The 9,784-nt window shown below is 38.9% G+C and overlaps 1 protein-coding gene across 6 annotated transcripts in view; it reads left to right on the top strand.

The window, feature by feature from the left end:
- Positions 1–1,423: 1,423 nt before the first annotated feature.
- LOC100753012 overlaps positions 1,424–9,784 on the top strand; it is a 58,398-nt gene continuing 50,037 nt past the window's right edge. For 3 of the 6 annotated variants that reach the window (XR_003482131.2, XR_003482130.2, XM_027400068.2), the window contains exon 1: positions 1,434–1,541. The gene's annotated coding sequence lies outside the window, so the exon portion shown is untranslated. Of the gene's footprint in view, positions 1,542–9,784 lie in introns of all 6 variants that reach the window. The other 3 variants (XR_003482129.2, XR_003482128.2, XR_004768587.1) reach the window with 2 other exon arrangements.

Raw genomic sequence — 9,784 nt, 5'->3', positions numbered from 1 at the left:
GTATGATGGGTTTGGTTCCTAGCACACAGGACAGCTTAAGACCATCTGCAACTCCAGTTCCAGGGATTTGATGCCCTCTTCTGGCCACTACTGACTGGTACTGTAGCAATTAAAAATTTTTTAAATAACTCTAAATATCCAAAAATAAATTTTAAAAATTTACTAAGTGTGGGTCTATAAGAGAAGATACAAACATAGACAAGGAACATAATCACAAAAGAACCAGATTATTTAAAATCGATTTTCAGATAAATCAATATTAATATGCCAATGTTGATTCAATATTTTCCACAGACACATGTACAATGTTATATGATGTTGTTTCACAACATGTACTCTTTGAATAATACATTCTCCCAAGATCGATCCCCTTCTATGCTGAAATCATCCATGTGGTCATTTTAGTGGTGTCACAGCCTCTTCTTAGCTGATGCTTATAGCTTATCTCCTGATCTACTGTTCCTCATAGTTAATGTATCTCCAACTTCCCATTAGGGACTACAGAGGATGCTTTGCCAACCTATCCATTTCAGTAAGATAAGTTCTTTGGGAAGGAGGGCTGGTAAAATGGCCCAGTAGGTTAAGGGGTAAACGGACTTGCCACCAGGCCTAATGACCTGAGTTCAATCCCTGGGACCCTCATAGCTAAAGGAGATAAGTGATTCCCATACACACGATCTGCACCCCAAATATATAGTAAAAGATTTCTGAGACTCTCGTTGTGTGACACAAAATGCAGTTCTGATTCCAGGTGCTATTTATAGCCAGACTATGGCACCATATATCCATATTTAACAATGAAGCATGAAGGAAATGCATAAATCTAGATCGAAACAAGAATAGAAACTACATTGCTACGTAGTACTGCATCTGGTTATCAAATAATATTGAGCAGAAGTCCAAGTAGTAGCCTCATTTTTTAACAAAACTAATAAACCTTGTATCTGGTATTATTATTGAAAAACACATATACATACTTGTCCATTGGGATATATTTCAAGTGCATGTCACTTTGTTGATAGAAAACAAAATGCTTTTGATCCATTCTGAAATAGTGATTGGTCACACTGGTGGCCAAGATATACTAGCCATTTACAGTTTCACTTGCAAATGAAAACACTCCGGATTTAAGGAGTATTTGTTTTCATCTACAAAGGGTCAAAGTATATGGTCCCCTCCTCCTTCACTGGCAAATGTCTGGTTAGACATGCTGATTTCTATAGTGTTTCTGGCCCTTCACGAACTTTAAAGACCAAGGAGATGGCATGGATCCACTGGTGAGTGATAGGGGAGGTCCTTCTGTGTATATGTTAGTCTTATTGGTTAATGAATAAAGCACTGTTGGCCAAAAGGGGAGCAAGATAGGTGGAACTAGGAGTCAAGGAGGATTCTGGGAAATGTAGTAAAGAGAAGTCTTGTGATCCAGGCAGGAAGTGACATAGCAGGCAGAGTCAGAATTGCTCCCTTCCTCCTCCTCTCTTCTCTGGAGCCACCATGTGATCTTGGCAAGAGAAGATGCCTTCCTCTGGCGTCCTTATATGGTAAGTCTTTATAAAATATACAGATTAATAGTTATGGTTGATAATTAAGACTGATCTAGCAGCTAAGAAATCCTAGTCATTGGCCAGCAACATTGTACCTGTGTGTTATTTTGGGCACCCACGTGGCTGCAGGGTGCCGGTGGCTTGGTGGAAAAGATTTATCATTACAGGTGAATTTTGGGCAAAGTCTCCTTCCAGAATCTCAGAATCTCAGCAGCAACTCTGAAAGGGAGGGTGGAGTGGGCTTTCTTCTCTGACCAATAGCAAGTGTTCTAGGAAGTAGGGTGGGGTAAAATGACTGCCAGACAAGCACAGCAGCCATTTTTCCTCAGCAAAGCCTCCCAACTTTGAAAATTCTCTTGTAGAACATGCCATCACCCTGGCCCTGGCTCTGTAAACAGCTCCGTGCCTTGTCCTGAGCACTTGGTTAATATACCTGAAGGAGTCTGACATACCCTACTTTTGGAATTCCATGGTCTACTCTATAAACATGTTTCAGTACCTGGCTTGTCGTTATGTGATGGTCCCAGTGTTATTCCGGCCATGGCGGTCAGCCATTACCCTGTTCCTCTTCTTAGTCTCCCCATTCTGTCGGGCCTTATAATAAACTTATATTCTCAGTAATTTCTCTTTTCTTCTTTTTAAACAAAACAATAACACCCAGAATACAAGTTTTCAGAGCCTCAAAAGTGTTTAAATTTTCTTTGAGAATTTCATATATTGGTACTGTATCCCCATCATCTCTTCCCTGCCCTTTAAGAACATAGAGCATGACATTCATGCAGCATTTGTCTTGGACCATGAGCTGTCTCCAGCTTTTCATTTGAGGACCCAAACTCCAAATCCCAAGGTTTCTAGTGAGCAGTATTTCCTAAAGTTGACTAAGATCCCAAATATTGGCCCAGAGGACATCACCAACATCCACAGGGACAAGTTATAGTGAAACATGAGCCCATAAAAGGATATGATGAATACATTTCATGACTTTTCCCAAAATGCATAACTCTAGATTAATCATGAGGGAAAAAAGTGAGACAGACACCAAATGAGAAATATTCCATAAAAAAATGCCTGAATACTACTCCCAACTAAACGTCAAGTTCATCAGAAAGCCAACAGTGGCAGAAGCTGTTGCGGTAAGGAAGAAGAAGCTGAAGCAGACTTGACTGTGAGTACAGTCTCCAGCCAGCCCTTGGTGGATCCTGGACAGATATAGCGTGTTAGGGAAAATGGAGGAGGCTTGGTACCCAGAAGCTTTAGTGGATGACCGTGTGTCCCTATACTGGACTATGCATCATGACTAATGAATTGCATTCCTGAGAGAAGTGAGTATCAGAAGCAACTGAGGGTGAGCCTGTGGGAACTCTACTATCCCCAAAACTCTGTTGTTCTAACATTGTTCTAAATTTAAAACTTAGCTAAAACTTAGTCAAGGCAATAAAAAATATCAATAGTGGATAAATACACCCTTTTACATGTTTTATGAAAGACATAAAGTTCCAGCCAACACCCTCCCCATCTTTCATATGGTCCTTTCTATATGTAAGCATTGGGGACTGAGGCCATATCATGTCATTCATAAGAAAACACATGGATTCTGTATTTAATTAACTATAAAAAAAACCTTCTATAACAGGTTGAGTGCAAAACAATCCTGGAGTTTTGCCACTTATTAAAGACCCTCTCACTGTTTTCTCAATCCGCAATGATCCTACAGTTTTGGTCTTTTTTCTTAACTTAAGGCTTTTCTGATAGCTTACACTGAAACAATAGTTGTCTTTTTACTCTGTTCTCATGTTCTGGGGTCTCATTGCTGCTTAGCTAAATGGTGTTTTGAAGTTAACACAACATACAAGGAAAAGTGTATGCTGTATACATGGCAAGCTCTGTTGACTAAGACTTACTTGGTGGGTGCGATGCAGATGCTTGATGGTGGAGGGGAAAGAAGAGGAGGAGGTGGGGTAAGGAAAACGTGAATGTGGTGGGATCATTTCCCTTACAGCATGGGCTGTGGCATGAGAAAGTGTTAGAACACTAGGGGTTGGTTGACCACTAGATGGAGGTGAGCTCTGTTACTTTTAAAGTATCTACTTTGATTATATGAAGATTTAACAACTGTTGATGTTTAAATAGCAATTCCTTCTTCCTCCCTTTTCTTCATTCCTTCTTCCTCCCCTCCCTCCCTCCCTCCCTCCCTCCCTCCCTCCCTCCCTCCCTTCCTTCCTTCCTTCCTTCCTAGTACCTGGTACCTGCTATGTTTTAGACTTCCCCTTCATGTTGTGTGGCTGGTTTCCTTAATGATAGTTAACATAATTTGCTAAATTATCAGTGAATTTATTTAATAAAACAATGCCATTTCCCCTAGTTAAAATTAGTTCTTGTAAATTTTTAAGATTAAAATACCATGCTGCCCCTGTCTGAACAGTGCTATAACCCTGCTAGCCATTCTGTAAAATGACATTTCTAACCAGCCCTGATCAGGGAAACCTCTGGATTTAGTGTGGCTGAATTAGCACCTTCCATTCGCAACTCAAAAACAGAAGATGCCAGCCAACCGCATTGCAGACAATTCCACCAATGTCACCACAAGCTAAGGAGTCCCCTTGAAAATAGATAGTCACTTCAATGTTGGGGAGAGAGCAGGTCAGATCTGTAGACCCACAGATTGTCTACATATCCTTCCACTTAAATGTCCTCTTCCCTTTAACTACTTTATTTCCCTTTTAGAGGCACTGATTTAACCAAGCACACATCCAGGCTGTTTTCAGGCTAGTGTTGAAGAGAGTGATTATTAAAACATACCTATTACTGATGATCACGACGTGTATGAAAAATACTACCTCACACAACCTTCCCAGCACCAGACAGTAAACACAATGCTTTACCTAGGAGGGAACCAAACAGTAACAGACAGACACAAACTTGTGCCTACCTAACTTGTAAAAGAAAAAAATTCCACTTTCCAATTTCTTATTACCATTTTCTTTTTTCTTTTTTTATTTGTTGAGGCTTTCATACACTAATCATATACTTACACAATTTCTACCCTTTCCTTTCTAATTGCTATCTTAATTATATTATTCTGATCTGCAACATCCTTAAGATGGACAGTTGCTAAAAACAGAGTTTATTAAATAAAGCCAAGGTTTTTTGCAAACTACAAAGAACTAGTCACAGCTAAAGAACTCATTTCCTGCCACAGGTTGTTTTGTGTTCTGTTGTACTTCTACTGTCTTTTGCAGCAATTATTATTATTATTATTATTATTATTATTATTATTGATTTGGAGACTAATTCAGAAAGTCCATAAGCACACCTATAAATGTATATGTGAATACACATGAAGGAATGCTGTAAAATGGAAAGTAATAGTCAAAAGAAAATCTCAACTTTTCCCTACATTGCATTCAATAGCTAATTTACACATAAATTACACATATTTACACATATTTACACTGGCTTTTCAACTGTGAATACAAGTAAAATAAGCATCAGTTCATCATTCTTTTCTATTTCTCCATTCAGCATTATACTCACAATGACACACAATGAATCCCCGTTTTACTTAAAATGCACAGTGAGGTTCCATTGGTCTTAACATACTCATTTTCCAACATCTTTATTTTCAAAATGCTTTCTGTAATGTACAACTTTTAAGCTATTCCTGGGTTTCTAAAAACTGAGACCTGAGATGATGAAGCAACTAGAGCAGACTGTGGTCTGGGCTAGGGAAGGAATGTTCAGAAGCTCAATAGTTAACACAACTGTGCCACTAAATGCTAAATAAAAGAAAAACAAGATACTCTTTTGTAAATTTAGTATATTTAGAACTTGTTTTAAAAGAAGTTGAGGCAAACATCATGACACCCTATAATCCTAGCACTTGGGCCATGGCAGGAAGATCAAGCCTATGAGTTCATCCTTAGGGAGTCCTAAGTCCAGCCTGGGCTATACTTCTGAATGCGCACCAATGAGGACAGGAAAGGCTTGAGAGACTGGCCATGGTAGACCCTTTGTTTAAACTCCATCTAAGAGTATCCTGCACAAAGAATACCCTTCATGTGTATTTTTCGCATCAAATTTTATCCTTTGTCACCTACTACTCAAATATTTAATAATAATTATGTACTACCAGCACAAACTTATTCCCACTAATAGTCCCTAAATCATTCATTTCTGTTTAATGTAACTTTTGCCTTAGGTCTTAGAGTGCTCTCATATAGTGGAAAATACTCAATAACTTATACATACTTTTACCATATTCCAGGATGAGATTTGGGTTTCATTTTCATTTGCATATTAATCCTTATTTTACTGGATTATAATGAATTTCCCAGATATCATATTTATACTTCAGGGAACCCAGTAAATTGCTACTCATAGTCTCTATGTTTAGACACAGGATTCTGAGGAAGGGATTATGGAGACACAGAAATGTACTTTCTGTGTGCTGGTCTCATAGACCCTAAGAGACTCTTTAGAGCATGATCTAAGGGAATCTAAAAGTCAAAGCTGATGCATAGATGGACCAACAAACAATACTTTAATAATCTTCATGCATTATGGAAAGAACTGAACTCAAGGAGAAAGAGTTGGGCAGCGTCTACCTTCATCTCCCTCTTTTAGGTTCCTAATCATCCAGAAAAAAGAAGAATGAGGGGTCTAGGAAGGTTGCACAGACTTCCTGAGTGTGGTTCCCCCATGGAAAGAGAAATCCTGGAAAAAGATCCTCTTCCCCTGCAGCTCTGATAACAGGTGTCTCTTTGCACATACAACGGGCAAGGAGAAACATACAAGGGAAAGGAAACCATGTAACACATGTTTTGGAAAAGATAACTTTAAAAGTATAGGAAATGAAGATAGCACAGCACCTATCACAGGCCAGAGATTCATAGTGGCAGATCTACTGTTTCTTGAAGATGGGAGGCAAACGTGTAAAAAGATACCTAGAAGAAAGACCAGTGGATGTGATAAGGCAGTGTTTTAGGACAAAGGCAGAAGGATTTTCACAGGTAGAATTAAGAGTCCCAAGCATGAACTAACACTAGGACAACATGTCAATGGTTCTTTTCCATTGTTCTCAAAAATTAATTAAATACATACACATATGAATACTCATGTTCATGCAAGGTAAAAAAATACAATATTGACCTTTATTTTTAGTAGTTTAAATTCCTACACAGTCATGCACTACTTAACAGTTATACTGTCAGAAACATGTAAGTTTTCAGTCAATCTTGTCCTAAGACAAATGTCATAAATTATCATTAGGTAATATAATCACATGCAGTCCATCACTGGCCAAAATGTTGTATGTGGTACATGATTTTCTTTCTAAAAATATAATTGAGGAACAATATACGAGAGATTGTAATCAACAGATAGAAACATGTATTCCCATCTATGTAGAAACAACATGCCCTCAGTCACAGGGTCCAGAGAAACCTGAGTTGGAACTAACCTAAATATCCCCCATACCCTGAGGACTAGCTTTCTGATACCAGGTGTATACAGGCTTCCAAAAGAGGGAAGCAACCAGCAGTCCTACCCAGTGCAACAGCTATGAATCACAACAATGACCAGCCTGGCACAATAACCCAAACTGTGCAGTAGTGGCATGTGGCATGAATACTTTGGTTTTATCCAACAGTTTTCTCATTGTATTTAAGATTTAATTGATAAAATAGAAGCTATGTCTGATACTGGAAACCCAGTCAAAACCAAGGACAAGTGAATTTATGGTTCTTGGAGAACCTACAACCACAACTTTAGTAAAACAACATAATCCCTAATTATAATCTAAATTGTCCCGATACCCAAATATACATGGAGTTCTCACAACTCAGCAAGGAAACTTCTCTTTGTGATAGAGGGAGACCATTATGGAAAACCACAGCCAATCAAAACACAGTTCTGGAGATCAGTGCTTAATGGATACATAGACAAAACAATACCCATAGGGCATCCATGGCCTCAAGCTAAGAGGGGGTAGAAGCATGCCTAAAACCCCAGGTTTTCTCATCCTGAGAGCAGCAGAAGTTTGGCTCCCCTACTCCCACTGCTCAGATGCCAGCAGACCTGAGCAGTTAGGTACACATCCAAATGCCGATGTGTCCCAACTGCACATAGCAACTGATAAACTCAAGTACCTCCAAGGCTACAGGGAGTTCCCCTGGCCCTTGATCTCCTAAGTATAAAAATGAAGCACCCTTGAATGTTCTTGCCCCAACAAAAGACATACCATTGCCTGGCCCCAATTAACTATTCTTCCTAGGATTTAACTGTCCCTTACCCCCTTGGAATAAAAGAGCAGTCCAATGACACAGTCTCCCAGTGTTCTTTGGCTGTGCTTGGCCTGGTCTCATTCCTCCCAGGTCCCCTGAACTAAAAGTCAATAAGGATCACTGGTATGAAGAGTAGTTCATCCAGTCTTCTTCACTTGCAGTAATAAAAATGAAATACAGTCACATTTCTATGTATTTCCTATTAATATGTTTAAGTATGTGTTTACTTTGCCATGAAATTCAATGTGGATGAAGAAACAGAAGGGTGATTATCATGCCAGGTATCATGCAGCTTACACAGAGACTTTAAATGGAAAGATCTTAAATAGTAAGGACTGAAGTAAAGAAACTGTTAATATAGATTCTAAAAATAGTTGTTTTTAGAAGCATCCTGCAATGTGAACATCAAATATATAAAAAAAATGCTTGAAATATTTAAGTCCCAGTTTAAAGTGAATAAAATATGAGTCAGTTGCATAATATATGTCCATCAAAATAATTCTAAAGAATTTAACAAGTAGAAAGAGGAATGGAAACATGCTGTGAACATATTTTTAGTAAAAGGGAGAAAAATTGTAAAATCAGATCACACACTTGTGGTTTAAGTAGGATAAAATTCATAAGTATTAGAATTTATCTTGCAGAAGAAATTGGTTTGGCTGAGTGTCCTACTTAGATTTGACTGCCAACTTGATATAACCTAGAGTTAACTAAAAATGGATTGCCCAGATAGGCTGTCCTGTGGGTATATTTCTGAAGGGTTACCTTGACTGTTAATTGATGTATTTCATATCTCGATTTGTTTTCTATGCCTGTCTAAATGAGCTATTGTGTGACCAAAACCAACTTAGAGAGGAAATGATTTTCATCTTATAGCTTAGTGTCCATTATAAAGGGAAGTCAAGACAGGAACTTAAGGCAGGAACCTGGAGGCAGGAACTGAAACAGATCATGAAGGCATGCTACATACTGGATTGCTCTCCATGCCTTTCTCATCCTACTTTCTTATTCAACCCATCATCACCTAGACATGCCACTGCCCTAAATAGGGTAGGTTCTTATATATACATTAACCACCAGTTAAGAAAATGTCTCTGAAGACTTGCCTAAAAGCCAGTCTGATGGTAGTATTCTCTCAGCTACTGTAACCTCTTTTCAGATGACCTTCACTTGGGATAAGGCCCTCCATGGTCTCTGCCCTGACTTCCCTCAAGAACAGACTGTGAAGTGGACATGTAAGCCAAATAAACCCTTTTCTCTCTAGGTTGCTTTTGCTTCAGGTCTCTATCACAGGAATAGAAAGAAGAAAGCTAAAACAAAGTAGGGTGACTTAGATCAGTTTGAATGGTGCTATCCCCTGGGCAGATGGTCTTGTGCTGTACAGGAAAGCTACCTAACAATGATGACAGGTTTGGATTTCATCTTGTAGAACAGGATTTGAATTCAAACGGAAATTGGTTAGTTACTCCCACATGCTCATGCCACTACTACACCAGTGGCAGTGTTTACTGTAGTTCGAGGGTTCCCAGCCAAGCACAATCAATGAATACTTTTACTTTTCTCCCCCAGTATCTTGCACCTTCCAGCACTATGAAGTTTGGTCAGTGGGAATGACGCTTCTATCAGATTAGTAGTATCATGTTCTGCTACTCAGATATATAATATCTTAAGCAAACAGGTCTTACTCTCAAGTTCTGCAGAGCAACAAATGATATTGACAATAACCTATAATATTTGGGGTTCTATGCTACCACACTGGCCAACAATTCAGAGGAAACCCATTCTTGGAACTTGGCTTTTTTTAGCCTGTAGTGTCTAGAAGGGACACTATTGGCCAACTATAGGGTAATTGTATTTTAATTCCACTTTCCTCCCCCACCTCAGTGTGTGTGTGTGTGTGTGTGTGTGTGTGTGTGTGTGTGTGTGTGTGTGTGAGTGAGTGTGTGAGTGAGTGTGTGA

This window comes from Cricetulus griseus, chromosome 2 (genome assembly GCF_003668045.3).
Source record: "Cricetulus griseus strain 17A/GY chromosome 2, alternate assembly CriGri-PICRH-1.0, whole genome shotgun sequence".
Lineage (NCBI taxonomy): Eukaryota > Metazoa > Chordata > Mammalia > Rodentia > Cricetidae > Cricetulus > Cricetulus griseus.
The sequence above is the reverse complement of the archived record's forward strand: the minus strand, read 5'-3'. Positions and strand labels throughout refer to the sequence as shown.